General features: G+C 37.3%; 1 protein-coding gene across 3 annotated transcripts in view; it reads left to right on the forward strand.

Annotated features, from left to right (window-relative positions):
• Nucleotides 1–406: 406 nt before the first annotated feature.
• MRTFA (myocardin related transcription factor A) overlaps nt 407–21,055 on the forward strand; it is a 95,768-nt gene continuing 75,119 nt past the window's right edge. Inside the window, exons 1-2 of one of the 3 annotated variants that reach the window (XM_088141014.1) lie at nt 407–548; nt 19,872–20,133. The gene's annotated coding sequence lies outside the window, so the exon portion shown is untranslated. Of the gene's footprint in view, nt 549–650; nt 806–19,871; nt 20,134–21,055 lie in introns of those variants that run through there. The other 2 variants (XM_088141011.1, XM_088141012.1) reach the window with 2 other exon arrangements.

Here is a 21,055-nt window from a genome sequence, read left to right on the forward strand (position 1 = left end):
CTGCTTTCTATTTATCAAAGAAGCCTAAGAAAAGACTTTCTGGAGGATGAGAGGCAGACCATTCTAAAGCATCTCCAAGGAAGTTGCATTCCTCTACACATGTTGGTGCACTATCCCTTTAACGATTCCTCCATCTCTTTCCTCCCAGGGCCATGACAGCGCTTAAGTACTCTAACTTCATCTAGGGGCGATGACATAATTCCTATCTTCTAATTGGCTGCTTTCTCCCTCAGTCACTTTTTGCCGTCCCGCCCATCCCGTTCCCCCTCTCGCCGCCCAGAGTCCGTTAACATTTCTAGTTACTCCACAACTGTTGACGGGAGCTGGTGTCACTCATTGCTGTCCCTCGTTTTCATTGGCTATGCAGCTTGTCAATTTTGGAGTCCGGTAATTGATGGGTGGGAGCTTCCGTGGCGGTGAGGACCCGAGCCGGCAGCAACGGCGGTGCTGCTGAGAGCTGGCCAGCTGCGTCCTCGGACAACTTTTTCGCTGGGGGAGGTGTTGGCTTTGGAAGGCAAGGACGACCGCTAGGATGTATTCATGATCAGGTGAGTGAAAGGAGGCTGCGGTTTTGCACGAAGAGAACGGGCCAGCTGCTCACCCCTCCCACTCTTGGATTCTTCCATGTATGGGGCAGGGAACCGCCCCTCTGGAAAACACAAACCGGGGCTGCTCGGGGTTTGGCTGGGGTCGCCGCGGTCCTTCCGTTTCTCGCGACGTGAGGACCGTGGTGAGCCGCGCCCTTCATCCTGGGAACCTCCCGAATGAACAGCCACTGCCGGCGGCCACTCCGATTTTTCTTCCAGTGAGTCAGACCTGCGATCCCTCCCTCGACGGCGGCCTTCTTCACCAGTTCTTCTTCGGGATGCCCTTCGCCCTCTTCCACCTTCTCCAGTACCTCATAACCAAAGAGTAGATTCCTCTCTTCTCTCATGGATCTCTGTCGGTGAACCGCTGGTCCATTCCTCCTTTTCTTAGTCAGCTATAAGGTTTCTGCTTTCTGCTGTAACGTCTCCTGCAATCGTGTCACTCCATGCTTTTGCGTTTTCTGAACGCGTTTCTTTTCCCCATGATTGTGCCGTTGGAGGGAACGGTTTTTGTTAGCAAGTGTTAAATTCGCTTGCTCGGAAAAAAAATTCTTAACAAACTTTGGCTGCGGTGAAGATTTCCTCAGTCGTCTGTTTTAACGCCCCCCCTCCCCCCAGTTATATAGGCATGGAAATATTCTGAATCTACTGGGAGTTCCATATTTGCGTGCAAAAATCCCTAGCACCAATGGATTGCAGCGAAGAGATACAGAAAAAGATTTTTGCAGGCCGGATATAGTATACTTACCCTGCAACACCACATGCAGGATTCAGTTTCAAAAATGTATTGGGAAAAAATACTGTTTTCGGAATGTTGGAATAGGCAAAAAGTACCTATGATTGGTTTACTGGGCTGCGGGCCAGTAGGCATTGTTTGCCTAATACTTTTCCCATTGTAGCTGCATACCTTGATAACCATAAGAATATGTTCATACTATAAATCTCTGGACTTTTTGGATAATCCATAATAAAATTATGTTCTGTCTTAGAGAATGAAGACATGACTGTTTTCTTAGGTTTCCCATTTTGAATCCATTTCAGTATCATTGTTTCTTAGAAGAGTAGCTATCTGTTTCCTTAAAAACAGGTTTATCATAGTATATACTTTAATGAAAGTGACTCTTAAGCCATTATAGATTTCTTCTTCGCCTTTATCCCTTTGCAATATCACACATGCTTTTTCTTAAAAGCACATATTTCTATCTGCTTTTGCTAATGGAATGATTTCTCAGAACATTCCTATATTTAAAAAAGTGTATGACTAAGGTTCCATCTAGCAAAAAGCTTAACTGTAGTCATCCATTTGTTTTTATGAGAGCTATCCTAAAGTGCAGCTCATTTGCTTCAATGAGCACGGCATGAGAAAATGGCACATTAATAATTATTGTTTTGGATTGGGTACTAATTAAAATGTTAAAAGATCTTGGTATCGGCGTGTTGAGAATGCAAGGTCAGGTAAGCTGAAGGAATCTAGATTGCCATTCCCTGTTCCATCTTAAGAATTTATTTTTCTTCATCTAGACAGGGTTCTTCCACCATTCTTGCTCATGTGTCCTAAACAAATGAACAAGTTACAACAGTGATGAAAAAGTAACTCATGGTTTGAGAAACATGGAGGCTTATGAAGTATTGTAATTAAGAGGCATTGCTTTATGTAGAAAGCAAGCTGCAGTTGAAGTGTAGTTGATTTAAAATTATTGAAGCAAGAATAAGATCTTTAGGGAATTTTAGATTAAAAATCTACTAATGAGGGAAATTTTGGAATAGTTATTTGAATGGTGGTATGTACTAAGAGTTCTCTATTGTGCTGAAAATATTATGCAGTATTCTTTAATTTGAAGTATATTAGTTGCTTTTGGATGTTTTGCAAAGCCAAAGATTATTAAGCTGGTGTGTTTCAAATTAATAGCCACAGTCCAGTCAATATTACCAGTTTTCTGTCTGATAATGTGACAGTTTGTGATTAAATAAAATAGAACAAGAACTTTTGGACTCCTTTGAGTGATACAGGAAAGGAATGTCTGAGTGCATGAACCCAACATTATTTATATCACACTAAACCAGTGGCGTAGTATGATGTCTGTAGCCATTCTTTTCAGCTGAAGGCTGTCAGAGAATTACAAACTAATTTAAAAACATCTGAAAGTGAAACTCATCTCTTTGCACACTTACCATTCTCAGCAAGATGTTCCACTTTATGAAGATGATAGCATCTCATTTGAAGTGCACTCTTCAAAGATGCATGACTCAATTAATTAGTTTTAAGTCTCATTATTTCAAAATGTTTGTTACCTCTCTAGCTCCTCTAAAATTTGACCACTACAGAATTGACTAATAACTCATTTATAGAGTTAGTTTGATTGAACCAATAAAATTAAAGTGAAAATATTTCATATATTTTGTAGAACTACAACATATTTTTCAATAGAATTAAGTAGATATTAATTTTTGAAGATGTGCTGAAATTGCTTAGAGCAATCATTAATACTAATTCATATTATATCTTACATTTTTATACCATCAGTTATTGATTTTTATTTCTGTTTTGGTTGGATTATGTGTTTTGGCTGTTTAACTATCAAGGAAGCAGAAGGGCAAAGTACAGAATCTTGGAAACTGCAAGAGGAACTTCCAGCTTCATTTAGTGAATTAATTGAAGCAGGGTTTCCTTGAGCAGTTTGTCATTCTTCTACCTAGGCTTTTTGCAGCCATGAATGAGCTGCTTTTTCTGAGATAGGTTAGTAATGACATATCTATTTGTTGGTTGTTTATGTCTTACATCTTAGGAGCTGGACGATATATAAATATTTGCCCATAAATAAATAAGGACAATCTTAATGTTGCCACTTTCTTTTGAAGATCAGAGCAGGATATATATAGTTAAATATATTTGCTAATTTTTCCCCTGCTATATTTATAGTGTGACTTCTGTGATAGTTTTCTAAGATTGTGTAGAGGGACAGTTTTAATTTTTCTGCCTCTGAAAATTATATTTCATTTTGGAGCTCTAATTATAAATCATAATTGAGTCAGTAGTTAATTTTTGGAGAGCAGGTACTGAACCAATTAGCTTTTATAGGAGAGTTTCAATTCACTTCCATATTTTCAGATATTGGAATAGAAATGGTAACAACTGCTACTCCGTTCAATAACTCTTGCAAGCATTTGTTAGAATTGCTTTTGTTTAGGAGTGGGACTCATTTTTTTTTCCTAGCCAGTGAAGGGAAATGTCTTTCTTTCTGGTTGATTTTATTTAGAAACCAGGTAAAACATTTCATCTGTCAGCTTTTTATTAAACCCCCCCTTTTAAACCGTGATTTAAGTAGAAGAAGTAGATAGAAGTAAAACAAATATAACCAAAATAGGATTGAAGGTTACTTAAGGTATGCATCCTGTTGGGTTGTTGGGCTTTGAAAAGTGCTTCTGACTATTTCCTCCCTGATGAGAATATGACAGCATTTAAAAATTGCTTTGATACACTGAGGATGTTGGTTACAGCTAAGATTAAAAATGAGAATGTGTTATAATAAGACACAAGTAACCAGCATTCATATCACATCACATCTTAGAACACATGTAAAAAAATTGTGCTTTGTAAAACAAATTAGGATGACTTCAGGGAGTTGTTCCCTAAAGATATATGCTGTACATAAACTTCTTTGCAACACTGTTTTCTTGATTTTCATCAGCTATAATGCAGAAAACAGTAGAACCTTCCCTCTGGTAGACAATCTAAAATGAATACATGTTTCTCAAGTAACATCAAAGCTTTCTTGTCAACTGTTGTGTCAAGGTTTAGATTTTTAAAATATGTCATAAGGAAGACAGGTTACAGAGGTCTTTGTTTTATGAGTGAGGAGAAGAAGAATAAAATCCAAGTTGCTGTATTGAGATCAGATACTTTTTTAGTGCCAGCTGGAGAATTTCCATGTTGCTCAGCTACTCTGAAGCTCTGACTCACAAGTAGGAAAGCAGATAACCCATTGTAATTGCTGGAATAGCAACAGTTTGGCCTGGACATGTAAACAGTGATATATAAACATTTCCACTGAATTGAGAAATTTATTAGTAAGACAAGACTTCTACATCTTTTCAAGATGATGTTATGTTCTAAGAGAAAAAAACCTCCCTTCTCCTCTTATTGGTAGTCATCCTGTATAGATGGGAGAAAAGAATATCTCTGTTCTGTTGTCAACTCTGTTAGTCAAATAATGAGCAATTTATGCACATTTTAATATTTGGTGATGGAATCCATATAATGAAAAATGGTAAGCTTGCATGGATAGGGGAATAAAAAGTGTATTGTGGACTTTTAGTAGAATTTCTGAGATATTTGCTGTAGATCAGCATAAATTTATAATTCTTGATAAAAGTAGCAAATAAAAAATAGGCTAAAGTATTTGTCTTGGCTGTCCTTAATTGTTTACATTGTCTTTAAGAACATCAGAAGAGCCCTGCTGGACCAAGCCATAGGCCCATCCTGCTTACCCTTTTTTCAACTATTGCAAGCTCTATAATATTCGTCTTAAAGTGCAATGACTAGAAGTGTTATAAAGCTCTAATTGGGGTCTTACCATAGATTTATATAATAACATTATTTGGGAGGTAATTCTAATTTCAATTCCCCTCCTAATGATCCTATCAATGAAGTTTGCCTTTTTTACAGCAACAGCACACTGGGTTGACATTTTATTGAAGAGTCCACTATAATTCCATGAACAAGTTTGGATTTTTTCATGCCAGCATGCATTACTTTGTGCTGATTTATATTGAAACGCATCTGCATTTTGAGTCCATTCTCCCAATTTGGAGAGAACCTTTTGGAACCCTTTCGAACACTTCACAATCCCTTTTTGATTTTATCATTCTGAATAGTTTGGTGTTGTTGGCAAATATGGCCATCTGATTGCTCAGCCCCAATTCCAGGTTATTTAAATAAAGGCTTTTAAAAAACCCAATACTAATTCCTGGGAGAACACCATTTTGCACATCTTGCTAGTGTGAGAATTTCACATGTATTCCTATTCTGTTTCCTATTTTTTTAACCAGTTGCCAGTCCATGGAAGCACCTATTATGAATGTAGCCTGCTTGCCAGGGAGAGATGATGTTACAAACACAGTCTGATAGCTCAGCCCTTCCTTCTGCTGGAGATGGGAAAAGAACACGGGGTAGAACTTCAGGGCTGGGAGTCATAGAAAGAAGCTGGTAAAGAACTGAGTATTTTCCATCTTCCCAGCAGCCTCAGAATTAATGGAATGTCCAAGAACTGGGAGAAGTCCAGGTAACTGAAGCACAGGGTGCATCTGTTTCAAGAGTCCTCTAATTCTATAGAAGTAGGCAAAAATATTCTAGGTAGAAATTTGTGTTAGTTTTTTTTTCATATTTTTATTAAAGTTTATATATATAAAAACTAATACAGAACTAAAAAAACTACAAACAAAAAGAAAAAGAAGAGAAAGAAAGAAATATAAAAGATGACTTCCCCCTCCCACCAAACAAGTGTATGTATTAACAGTAATTTCTCTAATATTACTAAAAAAAAATCCTCTTCATCTCCTTTCTCATCCCTAAATAATAACCAAATTATAAAAAATGTTCAATCAATCTAATCAGCAAAAGCATTAAGAGTGCCAGTAATAATAAACTATATATTTTAAGCTTAAACAAATATGTCTATTTTGCATTTTAGCTGCTACGTTTTTTCTGAGAAATGAAACCTAAAAGATCTCTCCTCTTAAGCATACAGAAGACCAATAATAATCACATACTGTATGTGTTTTAAACTAAACCAAATAAATCGCTTTTACAGGTATAGATCATCGTCTTGGTCAGAAATAGAAAATTCAGTATTAACAATCCAAGATCAAAACATGGACAATTTAACCTTGACTGATAAATTTGTGTTAAGTTTTTGATTAATGTTTTGTGTTATGCTAGAGTCTAAATGCTCTTTATATCAGGTTTTTGAAGGAAGCTTACTTGAGTTTAGTAATAGTTGTAACCCTGCTTGTTAACTACTTTAGTGTCCTCTTGGACTTTATAAACTTTTCCTCATTTTAGATATACATTTCAGCTGAGTTTCTATTATTATAATCTCTTCTGAAGTCAGACCATATTGGACTTTCTCAGCAATGCTTCCATAAACATTGAAAGATATAACACTATGATCACTATTCCAGTCAGTTCAATAATTTTTAAACCTTGAATGAGATTCTGAGTGTTGCAACATTTTAACATTAGTGTTAGCTTCCTGACTCTTCAAGGCACAGTAATTTAGGATATCCAGAAAGTTGGTGTCTTCATTGTACCAGTATGAATAGTTTTCTAGTCTGTGTGAGGGTAATTGAAATAGCCCATTACTATTATTACTTCTTTTTCAGATAGCTCTCTAATATTATTTTTCTTACTGCTACAATTAGTTGGCTTTTCACAAATGTCTGTGCAATTTGATTGATGGTTGTAAAATTGTGTGGTAAAAATTTGCAGTCAGTATTATCTGAGATACTATATATCAATATTATTAAATGAGAACCACCCAGCATTGCTGGGAATGGGGTGGCATATACATTTAATAAATAAATATCTGACACTTTAGAGTTTGTAGTTCATGGGAATTACATTGTAATTAGCTCCAGCCCTGGGAAATAATTTTACATTTACCTCCATTCTGATATCATTCTGATATCATCATTAGACAGCCCATACTTAATGTAAATAAAATAGTATCAGCATTTTTCCCTTACTGATGAGGTGCCAAGTGACCTTTCCTAGGAAGAGCATTCAAGAATCATGATGCCACTGAAAAGGCCCTTTCATCTGTAATCATCTCCTGACCTTTAATTGTGGTGACATCTGTAAAAAAAAAAAAACAAGGGAAAGGGTCATTGGAAAGTACACAATGAAGCCAATGTTTATGGAGCTCTGCAGATATATAACTTTCTGTTTTCATCTGGTTGCACTCTCTTGAAACAATTACATCAAGTAATGCAAAGTTACAGTTCTGTGAATTTTTTTGTAGTGACTTGTTCTGGAGCATTCTAGGTATTAATATAATACTTGCTGAAACCTTTGTATTACTTTTAATACATCCCTCTTAAGATAATATTTGCTGTAATATACTAATCTATTATTGCTCTTTCTAGCATATGTCCAGTATATGTGCTGTGTCATATGTAGATTTGCTCCTGTAGTTTCAAGTATCTATTAGCCCAATAAAGATTTACAGCTGCACATTAGGCTCTGTTTTTTGTTCACTAAAACTTTTGGTATATATTTAGACTGTCTTCTCAATAGACCTGAAGGGCTTCTAATAGGTGTCACTGGGATTCTAATGGACTTTATAGTAAGCAATGGCTAGTAAACTATATTTAATAGAAATTATTTTCTTTGACACATGATTTTCAGAAGTTCCACAGTCTTCCTCAGGCTAGATCCAAAGGATTGTATTTTCTTCAACATAACAATCTGTTTGAATAGAGCTTTAAATGGAATAGACCCCTGAAGAGTAGCTGCCAACAGGATAGATGAACCATTTGATTAACAGTTTTTGCATTTTTGAAATAACTCTTCTAGTTAGAAAGCTAATACAAAGAAAATCTTTTGCCCTTGATGGTCCTGAATGGGGGCATTCATCCTCTACATTTAATTTTTGGGCATTATGATTATGTATTTATGTGTATTGGTCAATGCCACCTAGAATCCTCCCTAGATTGAGGTGGATTATAGTTCGGTGTAGTGGTTAAGGCATTAGGCTAGAAACTGGGAGATTGTGAGTTCTAGTCCCACCTTAGGCCCAAAGCCAGCTGGGTGACCTTGGGCCAGTCTCTCTCTCTCAGCCCTAGGAAGCAGACAAGGGCAAACCACTTCTGAAAAATCTTGCCAAGAAAACTGCAGGGACTTGTCCAGGCAGTTGCCAGGAATTAACACTGACTCAAAGGCATTAAAAAAAAAATTGTAAATACAGGTAGTCCTTGTTTAGCAACTGCCTTGTTAAGTGACCATTTGCAGTTACGATGGTGATGAAAAAGTAACTTTACAACCGTCCTCACATTTATGACCTTTGCGGCTCTGTAAAGCAAAGGAAAGCTGAAGTAAAATCATAAGCACAGTTGTGGTTTCACTTAGTGACCACTTTGCTTAACGACCAAGTTGCTGGTCCCAACTGTGGTCACTAATTGAGGACTACCTGTACATTTTCAAACATCGCTATTCAGAAATGTATTTCATGGCTACTCTGGGAAGAAATGTGTGATATATACTTTGATAGTTTCTATTTACAGTTCTTTCACACTACTCCCATTAAGATTATTAAAGCAGTGGTGGGCACATTTAATGTTTGGAAGTTCTTCTTTTGTTTTTTTATTTAACTGGGGCTTGTTTCTTCTGGAACAGTAATAAAATATCAGATCTGAGGGTGGAACCAGTCACAATCACTGTTTCCTCTGAGCAGTCATTATGTGGTAGACACATACAAATTCATATCTAACTTATTGCAGATCATAGATTTTATCACATCCTAACAATCCAGCAAGAGAGCTATATAGATAACTGTTCAAAGGTTAGAATTGCATTTTATATTTGTGAGCAATGTGGTTGAGAGATTAGCACTAGATAACAATTAAACCATTGAATAGAATTTTGCATGTTTTAAAGTTCAGCAACTGGATTCAGCAATCTTTATCTTGACTTATGACTAAACATTGAGCTGGAATAAGACATTACGATTAGTCCTTGACTTACAGTGACAGCTGGGACTGGAATTTCCGTCGCTAAGGGATGCGGTCATAAAATGTGACTGCATTGCTTAGTGACGGCAGTCCCTGCAGCCCTGGTTGCCGTCATTAACTGAATCCCACAGTCATTAGGTGAGGCAGCTTCCTGCCGGCTTCCCATAACCGGCAGGAAGTTGCGAGTCTCAGGCCAGCAGGCAGGTAAATGGCTGCTGCCAGGTAGGGGAGTGAGTGAGGGGGGTGCGAGGGAGTGTCGGTGACGGTGCGAGGGGATGCATGAGGCATGCCACGTGGGCCAGGGAGGGTGCACAGGGGTGTGTGAGTGGCCAGAGTAGTGTGATTGCAGAGGGGCTGGGATTGGGTGCATGGGTGGGAGAGATTTATCCCAATGACTTGCAGTCTTCCCTGCTGGCTTCCCCTTTGACTTTCTGGGGAAGTCGACATGGAAAGTTGCAAATGGCGGTCATGTGATCATCGGATGCTTGGCATCCAGTCGTAAGTGCGAAAGAGTTGCCACGCACCCAGATCGTGATCATGTAACCGCAGGGGTGCTGGGACGGCCGCAACTTCAAGGACCGGTCATAAATTTCCTTTTTCAGTGTTGTAACTTTGAATGGTCACTGAAGGAATGGTTGTTAGTCGAGGACTACCTATAAGTTTACAGCTCAAACCTTAGTTATTTAGAAACAGGTTTAGTAGAGTTTACTGCTGAGTAAATGTCCATTTCACTAAGTAAGCAGAGACTTCATGGGTCCACTTTTCTCTAGATCTTAGTAACACCATGAGCACAGCTATCTCATTGGGTTAAGGTGCTCCAAGTATTGAGCTGCTCATCTTGATATTCACAGAGTAAGGCTGATTATAGACTTAAAGTCTTTGTACTAAAAATACTGATTTTTTTCTTTTTTGTTGTTTAGTCGTTAAGTCGTGTCCGACTCTTCGTGACCCCATGAACCATATTGCGCCAGGCCTTCCTGTCCTTCACTGCCTCCCTGAGTTTGCTCAGTTTCATGCTCATTGCTTCAGTGATGTTATCTAACCATCTCATCCTCTGCCGTCCTCTTCTCCTTTTGCCTTCAATATTTTTTTTACCCTCCATTCACAAATGGGATGAGATGAATGTCTGTAGGAACCAGTTACATGACTCTGTTCTTTATATATGCTGATGGAAACAGTTTTTGTATGGACAACATGTATTGGCTTGTGAATGCACAACATTCTGTAGTTAGATGAAGAGGAAAACTTGATGGTCTACTGAGATTCAATAGTCATTTTTCAAAAGTTTTGTAATATATTAGGAATTAGCTGCTTTAGCTTACCACATTGTATAAAGTAAAATGTCATGCCTAAGTATTTTGTTTTGGAATAACTCTACATTGTAGAGCAGGTGAACTCAATTGTGTTATATAACTAATACTGAAGATAAAATACTAATGAAAAAACATTACAGCTAGCATTTTTGTCCTTCTGTGTGTCTTGCAGTTTTTGCATGGAAGAATGATTTACCAGGATCTGAGTCAGCCAGAGAGTCTATTTCAATGCATTGCCATTTGGTTTTCTTTCCCTTTAAGTCCTTGAGATGAGCAAAGAACCAATCTTCCGTAAAGTCATTTACAAATGTCTTGGACCACAAGATTTCTACAATACTGGATGGGTTCACACATTATGCTTAGCCACATTTGCCTGTTTTTATACAACATGCTAAGTTTAGTGTAGTGTATAAAGCCAACTGCTCGTTGCCAAGTCCTCTGTACAGTTGAATGCATTTGATTTATAAGACAACACATTTGAGATTGTTTAGTTAAATTCCATAATCCTGCCTAAAAGTATAATGAATTCATTTGATTCTCAGATAGCATTGATATAAACATACCTTTTAGGGAAGCACAAAGCACTTGGAAGTGACACTTCACAAAGTACATTGGCCCAGGTGAATCTCCATCTCAAATCTCCATCTCCATCTAAAGGGGTTAAAATAACTACATCCAGCTTAGAGGGCTTGATGTGGCTTCTTTGAAGCCTTTCTCCATTATCTGCAAGTAGCAAAATGGGTGGTAGGGTTGTGCAGCACTTTGGAATGAGAGGCAAAAAGGTTCTTCAGATTGTGAGGAAGGGCAAACGACCTGTCTGCAGCTCCTTAAAGCAGCTGTGCTTTTCATCAGTTTTACCAAATGAGTATTACAGCTTAAGCACTAAAAAACTGAAAACTACTCCCAGAATTAAGCATCACCTGCATGTCTGATATTGGTTTGCTCACTTTGTGGCTTTTCGCTCCTCACCCCCCCATCTTAATTGGCCCCCTTGACAACTAAAAGTTATATATCCATGAATTAAACTAAAAATGACTAAGATTCATATACAAGAGAAAGTGCCTATGTACAGAAGTCCTGTACACTATGATTGAGGCAGTGATATCCGCCTGAATATAGCCTTCATGGTATTGCGTGACAAGAGATACCAACTTAACCAAATTTGGTTGATGACAAACTGGAGAAGCTTTGCAAATTTTTATTTGTAGGCGGTGTGGCGTATGCATTGCAGAAGAGTTTGAACTGGAATGATTTCTGTTTCTCTTATAGCAGTTGGAGTTCCTAGCATGGAACTAAGCTTGATCATTTTTTGGCTCCTTAAAAATGTATACTGTAGTTCACATTTGTCTGAAATTTTTCCTTGTGAATGTTTTTGTATATGGAAGAAGAAGCACTACTATAATTATACCCTAGGATGAAGTGTATTAAAGCATTTAGTTAATTCAGATGTGGGTTTTCAATCTTGATTCTGATTTTTTGCTGGACAAAATATTTTGGGGAAAACTATCTGATGTATTGATTAGATTACACTCTATCAGCTGTATTTTTGAATTATATTTTCTCAAAACATTCACATTCTATATTTTTATAAATAATAGTGTAGTTATAACATTGATGTAGTTCAGTTGAAAAAGTTATATTAGGAAAAAAGTAACTTTATTTATTTGCTTACTAGAATTTACAGTTTGCCTCATCCTCAAGATTTTGGGTGGCTTACATAAAAGATAAATTGTTAAAACATCTAATACAAATCATAAAACAACAATGAAACACTGCATCATTCAGGTGTAGTTAAAACATTTCAGGGATTGGCCAACCAGTCCTGCAGCTCCACCCTCCAGTAGCCCTAGATTTCTGAAACAATAGGAGTGGAGGCCTCTATGAATTTTAGGGGACAGCATGTTCTGAAGCTTAGGGCTAGGCCACCACAGAAAAGACTTATTTCAGGACCACCTCTTATTTTGAGACCACCTCAGGACACACTAGTAATCAATGTGTTTCTTGCAGTGCTAAAATGGCTGTCTATTAGCATGCTGGCTGCTGCAGTTTGCATGAAGTTTCAAAGTATTCTTCAAGCATAGTCCCACCGTGGTCTGGGGTAGTGATGTTCAAGTAGCTATAATTTATTTATTGATGATATAGTATCTCATCCCAGACAACAAATGATTCCCCCATCATGCCATATAGATATTGAAGAAATTGGCAAAGAATGCTGAGTTATTTGGCACCCCATAGTTAAACAGCTGGGACCTTGAATACTTCCCCCCCCAATAATACCAATTGAAGCCATGCACTCGAGGAGTAGAACCATTAGGTCACCAACTCTTAATTTTCATGGACAGTCCAAAAGAATACTGTAGTTGATGATACCAAATGCTGTTGGTAAAAATCCTCCCTCTTCCATTCCCTCCAGGTCTACCAGAGGTTATCCACAGGAGGGACCAGTTGAGTTTTTTATTTGAGCCTGAATTATGACTACCAGGAATCTAAATAATTAGTTTCTTACAAGATCATCTGCAGCTGAGCCCAACCACTTCCTTCAAAACCTTCCCTAAATGGGGAAGGCTGAGATTGGTGGAAATTTTATAACATTCTTGAGTTGAGAAACAGCCTCTTCAAGTAGGGAAATACTATCCCCTTTTTCCAGGTAGCAGGCAAAGAAGATTCATCGTTTCCTCAGTCCAACTGCTTTCTTTAGCTTTTGCTCCCTGAAGGGCAAGGATCTATCCTGCATATGGGCATACTCATGCTGCAGATGACCCCGTTCATGTCCTTAGAATCTACAAGCTGAAAAGAATCTCAGATAACCATCCAATACTTTGTCCCACTTACTTCCATAGGTTCTGCCAGTGTGCAAGCAACATTTGGACACATATGAATGATTCATTAGTAAAATTATTGCTAACGAATCATTGCAGACCTCTCATAGCAGCCCAAAGGAAAACTTTCCCTTATAAATCCTTTTGTAATAGTATATTGATTTGTTTACAAAACCTTAAAAGATATTAACATGAGATCCCCCCTCAATACAATTGTGCTCATAAGTTTACATACCCCTTGCAGAATTTGTAAGAGGTGCAGTATTTTGTATGTAAACATGAGTGATCAGACAAAACACATTTTTTAATTTGTAATGTGCTTCAAATTAAACTATTAAGCATCACAGAATAGTACAATCATTAAACAAACCTTAAGAGTAGTTGTTTGATATTAGGTTGTGCAGGCAAAGTGGGAACACTGTTAAAACATAAAAATGTTAGCTTGTGCAGGCAAAGTGGGGAGCAAAGCCCAGAGCAAGTTTGAAAGTGTACCTGTTTTGCCTGCACAACCTGATAAGTTGCTTGGGAGGAGGGAAGGAGGTGTTGCAAACTACAGTATGAGAATGTCTGATTTATAATCTCAGAGCATTTTTCAGATTGATTTTCTTTGCAGGTTTTTAAAACGGGTAAAGAAATAAACACTTCACAGAACTGGGAATTCCTAAAGTATCTGCTGCTCTGTGGACCTTTTAAGTATGAAGGATTAAACACAAGCAGGATAATTATTCTTCTCTACTCTTGTTGCTAGACTACTAATGCTGAAATGCAACAGTTTAATATAGTTTTGTGGCCATTTTGTGTCTGAGCATGTTATCATGGCTTAAAGGTAGCCATTAGCTGAATTTTTTTGTCACTCAGAAATTTTGATTGCCCATTATGAAAGTGAGTTGAATGAAAATTAGGTATGTAGACATTCACACACAAAACAAGCATGAATGGAATTAAAAATGGAAAAGTAGGGAAAGAAAACATTTTCTCCTTGCTTTCTTTTAAGCAAAAAGTTGTCAAAACAAGGTCTGATAGAAAAGGAATCATGTATCCCCTTTAATTAACACCTAAAACTAGATAATTAAGCATAAATGATTTTGTCGCAGTTGGAGGTTTAAATTGTCTTGTGTATCTCTATAACATTGATGGGCAATCTGCATCCTAGCATGTTTCTGGATTGACAAATTAAAATTTCCATTTTGAATTTACTGGCAGAATGCAGCTTTCATCAAACAGACATGTTGAGTATTGTTGTAACTCTAGGAAATTCCCTTCATTCTAAAATTCCCTTCCTCAATCCAACTATCAGTGGAGCTATATACATAATAATTACATTAATTAATCTATACTGGTTTGCATTTGTCTGAACATTCAAGGTGCCTTACAACAATTGCAAAATAATAATGAAATGTAACAAAATCAGTTCAATTAAAACAAAAGAGGAGGAGTGGAATTACTGTATATGAAAGGAAATGCTTATATACGTTGAATTCCAGGAATTTGAGCATGAGGACCTATTTCAGAGCATTTAAGTAAGAAGGACAGAAAACAATAAAAATGTTATTCCAGGGATGTGCAAGACAGCCAAGCCAGGTAGAAGATCTGGATAATGTTCTCTGGGATCAGTTCACAGAAGGAGAAACTGTCATCCCTATAAGATACACCTGTAATAGGCTGTGAGAATAACTTTGGGAGACATGAGGAGGAGGAGCTGCAGCCTAAACAACGGTCAGACAAAAGATATCGCAGCCCACAGAAGGAATGGGGGTGGAGAAAGCATCTCAGAAGGGACCCTCCCTAGTTCTCTGGAAAGTAAAGGCAAGGGTGGGGAGAAGTGCATTCAAACTTGGAAGATTCTGTTACTGTAACCTTACAATAAAGGTAGTATTAGTACTCATGGTTTTGGTTTCTTGTCTGAATTACTTTGAAGAGCTGACAATATCTGACTAAGAAACCAATGCTATACAGTTCTAAAGTTACTTTTGTTAGAACAGCTGTAGTAACAGAATCTTCCAAGTCTGAATGTGCTTCCTCCCTCCCTCACTTTATCTTCATGTGAATTAGTGAGCGGCCTGTCTGAACTGTTTACTCAACTTAGTGTCTTGGGATGGGTTCAAGCCACACTTGTCCGATCATTGTCTTGGTAATGGATCTTCATCCTGTCCTTCAAGGCTATTCCCTACACCCTCTGCAGAAACACAAAGATAATGGAAAACTTTAAGGGCCTGGACATCTATTGGGAAATGTTTAGATACATGTCCTAATCGTGAGAGCTATTTGGCAGTGGAAAATACCCCCTTGGGGGAGGTGGTGGATTCTGTCATGGTGGTTTCCTGCATTGGACAGAGGATTATGCTAGATGATCTCCACAGTTTCTTCCCAACCTTACGTTCTATGATTTGTGACTATTCTTTCTTTTCTCTTTTCACTTTAAAGTTTAATCCATCTAACATCATTTTGCCCAAAGATTACACTTTTCTTTAACCTACTGATCACACTTGCTAGATATCTCTTACATTTAAGAGAAGTAGTTAATGATTCCCCAGATTACTTCTTCCCACATTCCTCTTCCTGCTACTAGTTAATGGAGGTTGCTTAGGAATTCTTAAATTAATAGAAATGTCAATACTCTGAGAATGCCTTCTAAATAGAATCTGAAGAAAGAATAAAAAGGCACCTTTGTAGTAGAGTTTACAATTGCTTGTAGAATTGCTTTCTTACTGTCGTGTCTAAAATACTTTGCTAAGTGCTTGAATTGAATGCTATAATGATAATTATATGCATAGGTCTGTAAGGTGTGTATACAGTTTATAGTGGAGCAACAGTGGTGAGAAAACCCTTTGGAACAATCCATAATCCTGCAGTATTGTGATCTATGGTGTGATCTAAACTTCATCTAAGCCTTGCTAATACATAATCAGATTATGATTAAACAACATCCCAAATAGTGTACTGATTGATTCACTTTTACTGATTAGTCAGTTGGTGTTACCAAAATGCAAGACAACACCAAACTAGATAATAAATGCAAATATACAAATGAAGTACATTCAAACAAATTCATTGCCTTTGTGTGTATAATATCTTCTCTGTAGAAGTGCCTGCCCTCTGGAATAAGATTCCCCTGAGATCCAGATGGCTGCCACTCTAATAATGTTCTGGAAGGCCTTGAAAACCTGGCTGTTCTCCCAGGCCTTGGGGTAGGGTGAATGGACCCCCCCCATTTCAGAATAAAATAAAAATTACTCCAATCTTTTCTATAAAAATGAGTTCTTGATGAACAGCCTTGACTATGAACTTGGCGATCCAGCTTGTGACAAATGAGTTTGTGCCCTGGAGGAAAAAAGACTGCTGTCAGTGTCCCAGTAGGCTCTTCTGTCAAGTAGTGACTCCCAGTATGGTATTCTGGTATTCTTACTGAAGCATATAGTTGGCAGTTGAACAGAACATGTGCAGTATCTTCTACGTCTGAGGCTTCACATATCACTTTCTCTCATGGTACAGCACTTGATAAATTCTCCTGGGTTTTACCATAGAATCTGGTAACTCAAATCTTGCTCCAGTAAAAGCCATTGTTTGGTACTGGGTTATACATGTAGTCAGATATTTTCTATTTGAAATGCCTTTTTATTCTTAGCCAACCATTTTAACAATTTAATATTTACAAGAGATTCAATATTAGTTTGGGGAAACAGTGTTCTGTGACATGGCTTTATTGAAGACATTGATTCTATTCACTATCTTTGTTAGAAGAAGTATGTGAAGAACTAGATTAATCAGCCCTCTTATGGGGGGTAAATTGAGTCAAATGTTCCAGTCAATGAGATCAATTAGATATGAGTTTGATGACTCATCAGCATAAAAAAGAGCATATATTTTGATTACCATCATTGGAGTTTGCCATTCACGATACAAGTTTATGAAAGTGATTAAAATATATCTTTGTATAACTCAGAGAGTTGATTTTTTTAAATAAAACTTACATAGAAACCAATCTCAACTAGTAACTCTAGACTGCTCACAATAAAAATATAAAAAGATAAAAACAGTAACACATAAAAACACAATTACAGTGTAACCAAAACCTTTAGAAGCTGTCATACAATCATGATCCCATATGTGCTTGGCTCAATTAACCTAGGAAAAAAGTCACGTCTTCAAGGCTAACAGGGTCAGAGCCATTCAGATTTCAGGGGGATGCTATTCCATAGGGCAGGCACTACACAAGAGAAGGGATGCTTCCTAGGTCCTGCTAGATGACATTGTTTAATGGGAGACCTTGAGAATGCTCATGCTGCTGGATCTTAGTGGGAGCCAGTGCAACTTGTGAAGAAGTGGCATTGCATGGGTGTACTATGGCACACCCAAAGCTAGACCAGCTGCAGTTTTTGAATGTTCTTTAAACCTGGCAATGACTATATGAGGCTGGAAAGGGCTATCAAACCCATAACCGTAGTCTTTGGCCTCAGTCCACAGTCAGGCAGTTAGTGTACAAATGAGGAAAATGCAACCCCATTATTACTCTTCTCATTGTTACTGTTCCAAAAATCACTCTAAGATTTTTGTGATTCTCCAGGAGATTACAGAAAACACCAGTGTAATGCAAAGGATTTTTCAGCCACTCCTGATACAGTATTCTGATATTAGGGTTCATGATTCCACCATTAAGAAAACACTGAACAAGAGTGATGTGCATAGAAGCTGAAGCTTAAATGAATGTGAGTGATACAATATGATTGCAATCCTAAGCACAGAAATAAATATACAACAGAATTGCTGAAGCAGAAGAAATGTAAGCCCTGACTTTAACCTGATTGAAACATGGGTTACCTCAAGCAAGCAGTTTGTGCAAGAGAACTTGAAATGAGTTGAAGCAATTCTGTAAGAGGAATAGGCAGAATACTTCTGAACTGATATGTAGAATTGAACAAGTAGAAGTTAATGTCATTCCTGCTAAAGAAGTTGCCACTAGTTTTTAAATCTGAAAATTGGGTCAGTCTGTTCAAAAAAAGTCACCTAACCACTTTCTACCAATGAGATTATCATGTGTCCCTGTTCAACTGGCTAAAAAAGTACACGAGATACACATTTTTTGTCTAATAATAATTGATACATGTTAAAGTAATTTTCATTTTTTAAAAGGTGTTTTCCACTTGCTGCATTCTTTTGTTCTGCTGAAAAAAAGGAGAAATTTGGGAATGGCGTGGATTATGAGGGGAAGAAAGACTACAGTTGAAGGGTGCCTTTCTTGCCTTTGTCTTACAGAGCTATTTCTTGATCTGACTTCTGCCTCCATTGTTCATAATTTTTTTAATATGTCCTCATATGTCTTTCTTCAGAAAGGGAGAAGGCAATGGCATTAAATTACATTAATTTATGTGTAGGATGGTATTCTTGGTTACAATGGAAAATGTATAGAAAGCTCCTCCTTTTTAATAAATAGGCTCATTTGCATTCTCTTAAGAAAAAGCGTTATAACTTTTGATTAATCCTATTAATGCTGCTTTTTCTCTTACAGCTATACTGGGAAAAAATAGAAGATGCACTATATTAATTGCTGTTTATGCTGAATTCTAGGATGTTGATCTGTATCTTAGTGTTAGGCCTCTGAATTCAATAGTCACCATTGCTGATTACTGTAGGCGTTTTTCAAGTGGGGAAAATAGGGAGAATGTTTTCTAATCTACAAAATGGAAATAAAAATGTTTTATGTAAAATATTTGACAATAAGTATAAAGTATAAAGTTTATGGATGGTACAAAAATCCATAGTATCCCAGCTAGAGTTCTAGTTGGAGATAAGCAACTCTGGACCTTACCTGGTACTTGCAAATAAGAAGAAGGGCCAACTGTGCTTGATGAAATCATCAGCTAGTAATAGCCTCCTCTGGCAAGTTTAGAGGATTTTAGTGCTTTGATCTACCTACACCATCATTGTGTTTCTGCTCTGCTGGAGACTGTAATGCTTGCAAAAAGAAACAAGTACTGCCAAACTGGGTCTCATGCTGCATACTGAAGATCAAGTTTTGAAAAGAGTTTACAATGACTCTACTTTAGAATTGGGGCAGACCAAAATTAGCCAGTTTCAAGATCTCCTATGACTTTTCTGAGCCAGATACAGTGTTTGCATCTTTTCCTAATAGTAGCATTAATAGTGTGGTTCTTACACACTATATATATATACCTAGATATGAATGTGACTCCTTCACTGAAGGGAGATTTAGAAGGAAAATAACACTAACTGCTTTGACTTGTAGTAGGTAATTTATTTGTGCTTTTTTAAGAAACAAAATTAAACTACTTGAATAGCTAACTTTATTTTGAACTTGCAGTGATAAATCAATTGAAAGAAAAAGCTGCAGATAGAGAATAAACCTGAATCTGAGAAAGTCTAAATAAATAAATAAATGTTTCTAATTCTTAACATTCTCTCTTCAGGCTGTCATCACAAAAGCCAAAGTGGATTTCTCTGGTGTCCTGTGCCTGCCCCCTTCCGTCATTGCTGGAAATGGGCTGGACGGAGGAGGGGTTGGCGAAAATGAAGATGAAACACTCTCAGTGTCCCTTTCGGCTGCACCAAGCCCCCAAAGTGAAGCTGTTGCCAATGAACTGCAGGAGCTCTCCTTGCAGCCCGAGCTGACTGTAGGCCTCCATCCTGGCCGGAACCCTAATCTTCCTCCTCTAAGTGAGAGGAAGAATGGTAAGTGAAACAGGCCTGTAGTAATGGAAGTGGTACATAGAAATCTAACTCTTTATCATTAATGAGTTGTGCTGTAGAAACGCTATTATACTGGATTTTGCGCAATAGTTTCAATTTCTTAATAGAAGTATGGGCGTCTCTGTCTTAGTATATGCTAATGTACTCTATCCTAATGTAGTGTCTGCTTCTGTTTTAAGTTAAGAGAAGTTATGTTAATTGGTGTTAGGAGATCAAAACTGAACAAAGCTTTTACAGAGGGGTATGCTCCTGAACTTGTAGAACATTTACATTTATTTATGTTATAAGATTGATGCTCATAGGTAAGTTGAGTAGCAAGTCATTATGTAGATATAGTTGCATTTATGATCTCATTTATGTTTAACCACAGGACACAATGTGCTTTGTTTGGATTGGGCTTCTTGTCCTGTGTGAACTTAACAGTTGTGGTTTGTAAGCTATGGTTTACAGCAAAGTAGCCCTTAAGATGTTACTGAAGTACAAATGACTTTTCTCAAAAGAAATGTGAAACTGCTGCACAAATGAGTACTGTACACAAAGATCCTTTATTCTGATTTTCAATGAAGTAAGACTTCTAGTCTATTAAAATATTTGTTAATTGTGTGTCTTTTCTTCTGTGGGTTTCTTCTGTGACTTTGTCTAATCTACATCTATAGCATCCAAGCATTTTAATAACCATATTTTATGAAGAAAAGAATTAGATGCTTCTAGTATTCTGTCTGTGATTTTTGCTGTACTTAATAGATTTTACAGTACCTGTATAATTCGCAACGTTAAATACAATGAAGATAGGGTTTAATGTTAGCTCTTGAGTCTAGTTAGCTGTATATACTGCACTTGGAAACTTTTAACAGTTACTAAACAAAATAAAGTATCTATCTATCTGTATGTCTATCTCCCTAGA

This window comes from Python bivittatus, unplaced genomic scaffold (genome assembly GCF_059951505.1).
Source record: "Python bivittatus isolate LINGU-HERP-01145 unplaced genomic scaffold, Pbiv_v1 ctg000330_np1212, whole genome shotgun sequence".
NCBI classification, from domain to species: domain Eukaryota; kingdom Metazoa; phylum Chordata; class Lepidosauria; order Squamata; family Pythonidae; genus Python; species Python bivittatus.